The sequence below is a fragment of the Marmota marmota genome, unplaced genomic scaffold, assembly GCF_001458135.2.
Source record: "Marmota marmota marmota unplaced genomic scaffold, marMar, whole genome shotgun sequence".
In the NCBI taxonomy this organism is placed as follows: domain Eukaryota; kingdom Metazoa; phylum Chordata; class Mammalia; order Rodentia; family Sciuridae; genus Marmota; species Marmota marmota.
This window is the reverse complement of record NW_026000206.1, coordinates 11,602,711-11,608,863: the sequence shown is the minus strand read 5'-3', so window position 1 is coordinate 11,608,863 and position 6,153 is coordinate 11,602,711.

Sequence of the window (6,153 nt, the reverse complement as noted above, 5' to 3'; positions counted from 1 at the left end):
TTTCCCAAATAATGGTTTTCCTTTGACCTCTGTGTTAATGTTTATATTTTAAGTTAACTCTGTATTTACTTTCCGATATCAGAAATGATGTCTTCCCAGCCCAATTTGCTCTTCTGGACACCCTGGTGCGTTGCTGGACAGAGACTCTGTATTTAGGGTTCTGGTCCCTCAGACCCATTTCCTGTGTGGTCTAGGAGCAGGTGAAGTCCCCAGAACACGTGGTTCTTGCACTCAAACGTGCCCTGTCCTGCACACTGTGGTATTCACACTTGGCTCCCCAGACCTTGAGACGTGTTCCCATGGAGCGGGCTCCTCTCCCCCCTGTGGCTCTGTGGGGCACAAGCTGGATGGGTGTGAGGGGGCTTAGCATAGCCCTGAGAGCTGTGGTGCCAGAGGACATTGCTCAGTGGGCAGAGGGGCCTCAGGTCCACTTGCTGCCACTGTTCTGCTCCCATGGGGTCGCAAGGATACAGCAAAAAGGCATTTGCAGTTAAGAGGGATGATGCTGTCTCCATTCCTGGGGGTATAGAGGACCACTGCTTCCACTCGGATATTTGTAGAATGTGTATGTGAATAATAAACAGCTCAGAACAGCTGAGATAATTATGAAAAAAGTCTTAAAATGCTATAATCCTCGAATAGCTAGAATCATGTAATACTATTGAAGGAACAGAGAGATCAGTGGAGCAGAAAAGAAAATCGAGAAATACCCCCAACTGGATACAGGCTTAATATTCAATAGGGAGCTACACGAGGATTAGGAAGGGAGACACTGGTTCCTGCTGCCTATCCGGAAATTAGATTATTTGGGGGGAAAAAAGAGGGGCTCGGGGTCCTCACATCACACTATTATACTACAACAAAGCCCCAGGGGGTCAAATACAAAAGCCGGCACCAGACGAGAAGAAAGAACAAAACAGCAACACAAGAAGGAAATCTGAGAGAGTCTCACCTGCTCCCTGGATAGGAGGAAGGGTTTGTCTGGTTGCTGTGGTGTGTCTGAGGTATATAAGCAGGAAGATAAATCACAGGAAGTTTACTGTCTGCTGAATGTGACTAAAGGGATATTGAACACGGTATTCCAAAAGCACATTAAATGGTTTGTGACCCAAGAACTGAGGTTAGGGAAGAGGATGTACATGAATATGCCAAGAGAACATTATCTGGCATAAATAAAAGCTAATTTTCAGAAGTCTAAAAACTCTGGAGAAAGCAATAAATAATTTTGTTTTGCTTAACAGAAAAGGAAAGGAAATGAATGCGTTATTTACAGAGGTTATTGACAAATTAACATGAAATTATTCAAATTTTCTGGTAATTAAGTAGAGAATTTATCACAACATAAGATACTTGTTACTTATTAAATTAGAAAAAAAAAATTTAGATAAAGAGACTCATCATTTCCCACCAGGGAAAAGGAAGCCAGCAAGCTACGCCTCTGTGGGACAATCAACTGGCTCATAGCTTCTTGACATTTGCAATTTGATTCAAAAATCACATTTCTTTAGAATCTATTTTAAGAAAACAGCCATATTAACCATCAAAGACTTCTAGCAAAGATACTCATGACAGTATTATCCATAATAGTGAAAAAATGCAAAAATCGTGTGTTCAACAATGGGGAGTAATTAAATAGTACTATATCATACAATAGATAATTACAGAGCCATTAAGATGCTTCTCTCAAATCATCAACGACTGGTAGAAAATTTTACAGCACTATATTAAGTGAAAAAAGTCAGGATATAAAATTGCACATGCAGTATAATCTCAATTATGTAAATCTATGTGCATAGACTATAGGAAAATGCAGATGGAACTAACCGCACTTACCCCTGGGTTCCACCAGCGCAGTCTGATACAATGTTTCTTCTTTATGTTTTCACATGAGTATGCATCACTCTCGAAAAATAATAGTAATAACAAGAAAAACCAACAAGAGTCCTTTAAAATGCAGAGCTGAACTGGGCCATGCACACTGACTTGGATGCAGGCGCATCAAACCCCACATCACGACGTCAACCAGACCCACTGTCTGCATCCCCTTCTGCAAAATCCTGTATTTCTAGACATTGACGGATTTTTTTCAGCCTGAAGTTTTTTCCTTTCTTGGTTCATTGTTACTCAGTTGTTTTTACACTTTGATGGAATCACAATTTAGGTCTCTTTAGTTTTCTCCTTAGAAATCAGACCTATCTGCCCCTGGAGCTCATGTAGACTGCAGCCTCTTCACAAGCAGCAAGGGACAACTGCGTCCCCTCCAGGGCTTTTTCCCTGTCCCTCTCTGGGGCTAGGCTGTGTTCTCCAAGGCTTGGGGATACTGGTCACCTTAGGAGGAGGGGTGCCCTGGGCCTCCCTAAGTGTCCCCTCCGAGCAGTTACCTCGTGGCTCCTGGGAGGGAGAAGAAGATGGGCAGAAGCCAGGAAGGAGGCACCTCAGCAACAGATCTGGATCCAGGGCTCACCAGCTGGGTGGCCGGGCCAGCAGCCTGCAATCTCACCGTCAGCATCTTTCAAATGGGTCACCACGGGTTAACTCAGGCACTGTGCAGGGCTCCAGGATGTTGTCCTGGGACAACAGAGGGTGGCCTTGCAACTCCAGCAGAGGATGAAGTGAGGCCACTCCGCGCAGGCCTGAGCCTACCCGCAGCACGGCCACACATGAGGGATGGAAGTGCAGACCCCACAGCCCTGTCCTGGCCCGCCCAGGAAGCCGGGCCTTTCAGTGGGAGGCTCTTCAGTTGAACCAGAGACGGTCACCTCCCAGGAGAAGGCCCTGAATGCCAAGTTCTGAAAGGGCCTCCTCTTGTCATTAAGCTGTGCCGATTGTTTTCCAAGAACAGGGAGCTCACTGTTGGGTGAGGAAATGAAAGCTGAACGGACCTCCTACTAAACGTGGTCCTTTGTCCTCATTGGAGATAAAGCCCGGCTGTACAAATGGGCGTGAGCAGGACTAGGAGGTCGCAGCTCTTTCCCCCTTTTCTTTTGAAATGGCTGTGTCTCCTGCTGCCCTCTCCCTCCAGCCCTGCCCCAAGAAGATGTCCAACCTGTCCTTAAATCTGTGTTATAGGCGTGGACACAGTGTGATGGGGCCGTACACAGCCTCTGAGGGAAGGGCTGTCCCTTGTGGACGGGCAGGTGGAGGACAGTCTCTATGGTTTTCCATGATGGAGACCCACTGGTAAGTCGAGGCTTTTGGCTCCCGTGCCACCTAGAACATGACTCGTTTCCACCAGTTGGTGGGACAGGTGGCACTAAATACAGGGGGCAGCCGAGACGTCCAGTCTTCTGCGCCAGGCCCGTCTTCTCAGGGCACTCAGGAAGTGGGGCCAGGGCTGCTGCCTGGTTCAGTCCTAAGCCCTCACAGTGGAGAGGCAGAGTCGCCTCGGTCCTGGTCAGGGCCAAGGTTCGATGTTGCTCAACTAGCGGGAGGGCTCCGGCCCCTGCTGAGAAGCTCAACACACTCGTGCTTGGGTACTTGGTCATCGTCAGTTCCCGTCCCTCACTTTGGGAAACCAGGGTCCCCATCTCACAGTCCCCAGGGATGGAAATTGTCACCGAGAGTTAAAGCGCCCCGTTTTTCACACATGCTGGCTAGGTAGTTCTCAGATAGATTGTGGTTGGTGTGCTGGACGGGAGTGTCCTGCCAGGGCTTGGTGGGTCGCCGGGGAAGGCTCAGGCACGAGTTTGCGCCAAACCCATAGCATCACCTCTGTTTCCCGAGGACAGCAGCCACTGTCCTGTGTTTCAAAGTACATAATACGTAGATGATGTGAAATATGCTCCTTGAATGATTCCTTTTGGGAAACCCATTTAATATAATTATGCATCTCGAATTTCAGGGGATTCTTAACCTTTTCTTCTTTTTTATCGTGGACCTGTGAGATTCTTTAGAAAGCTATAATTTACTAGTCACACTCATAACAAGTTGTATCATTGTATAGCATTAGAAATAAATATTTTCTGGCACACACCTGTGATCTTAATGGCTTGGGAGGCTGAGACAGGAGGATCACGAGTTCAAAGCCAGACTCAGCAACTTAGTAAGGTCCTAAGCAACTCAGTGGGACCCTCTTTCTAAATAAAATATTTAAAAAGGGCTGGGAATATGGCTCAGTGGTTAAGAGCCTTTGGGCTCAATCCCTAGTACCGCCCCCCCCCAAAAAAAATACGTGAATGAATAAATAAATAGATATCTTCAATGAAGACAAATGACTATGATTAGTAGGAAGCATCATTTGGTTTTATTTTCTTATGCAACAGTTGATTCCCAATTCTTTTAAAATCATTGATACAACCGTTAGCTGAGGCAATAAAAAAGTGAACTTTAACAATGTACCAAGAAAAAATGCACAAGAAGGCTCTAAAAGCTGGGCTTAAATTCAAAATCAAAAGCAAGAAGGGGGCCAGGCTTGGCAACTGTCACTTTTGACATCCAATTGATGTTGACTTTCATTTTTTGGCTATAGATGCTGAAAATGCTGATTTGCCAACTTTTCCGTTTGTGATAGTCATAGAGCTCATAGGATCGGATTTGCCTGGTCAGGGTCTGGTTTGTCAGAGGCAGGAGGCACCTGAGTTTGCAGGGTTAGACTGTTCATTCCTTCTGCCTCCCGAGGGCCTGGTGGACAAGAGTACTCCCTCATGGACGCCCTGGGAATCACCTTCTGAAGTTCCCGCCTTGGTGATGTCACGTGAGCAAATGGCTCATCACAGGAGTCTGCGAAGCTTCTGGGTATCTGCACGTTGTCTTCTGTTTTACATTTTTAATTAAACTTTTGATTTTGACGTAGCTATAGGTTCACATGCAATTTTGAGAAACAATACGGAAATATCCCGAGTGCCATTCACTGGTTTCTCCCAATGGCAGCATCTCAGGAAACCCCCCTACAGTGTCGTGACCAGGATGTCCCTATCGATGCAGTTGAAATGGAACACTCCTATCTGGGGAGGACACAGCTGACGCTGCCTGTTACTGCAAGGCCCACCCTCATGCCTGGCCGACTTACCTGTGGTTTTCTCCTTCCAGTGTTCTGGATAAATGAAGTCATGCCTCATGCAAACATTCAGGATTGGCCTGTTGGCTGTGTTTGCTGAGTTCTCTCTGGAGAGCCCCTCAGGTCGTCCAGTGGATCAACCGTCATTCCTCTTCACTGTGGAGCCGTGTTCTGAGGCGTGGGTGCCCCCCGCAGCTTGCTCAATGTCCCCCATCAAGGTCACCGGGGTTGTTTCTGGTTTTGAGCAATTACAGTAAAGCTGCCAGGAGCATGCGGCTTGGGGTTTGTGAGAACCTAAGTTTCCATTTCTTTGGGATGAACGCCCCAGAGCGCAGCTCCAGTCTGGAGGACGCCACGTGCAGGTGCTTTGCCTTGGATAGGAAGCCACCGCCATCCTGCTGTGCCTCCTCCTCTCCCGTCCCCTCTCCCACTGTTCAGCTGCTCTTTGGAGAACTTCCTCGACGCCTTCCGTTGAAGCAGGTCTACCGGCAGCCACTCGTCAGCGTTCCACGGTCTGTGCATGTCCTGTTTCTCCTTCAGGCTGAAGGACACTCTGCAGTTCAGGATTCTCTTGCTGGTTCTTCCAACAGTGAAGCAGGGGACTCCCGTGAAAATGACCCCCATTCCGCTACTTTCCCCATAGACAAGGGATTCGTTTCTCTTGCTGCTTTTAAAATACCTTCTTTGTTCTTAGTTTTCGTCAGCTTGACAACCACAGGCCTGGATGTTGTTTTCCGCCTGCTGTCTCTGGGGTCTGCTCAGCTTCCGTAGCCCACAGCGTGTCCGCAGCTGTGCGTTTCCGTCTGCTTCTTCAGCCCACCTTCCCCGTCTCCCCCTGCAGGATGTTGGCCCAAGGGTCAGGCCTTTGTTCTGTTCGACAGGCCCCGAGTCTGTCCAGTTGTCTCTTGTTTTCTGTCGTGGGTTGGATGGTCTGCTTCTGTGTCCACACTGCACAGAATCGTCCAGCTGCAATACCACGAGATCCTCTCGTTGGTTCCCTCCATTGTCCACTTCCATGGTCTATTTTGCTAGTGATAGATTTTTCAGCCCTAAAATACCCTCGTTTGTTCTATAAACCTTCTATTTCAGCATCGATACTTTTATTCTCTTCTTTTTTCCGTGTGTTCAGAGTTGCTCATGAAGCATTTATATGAGGG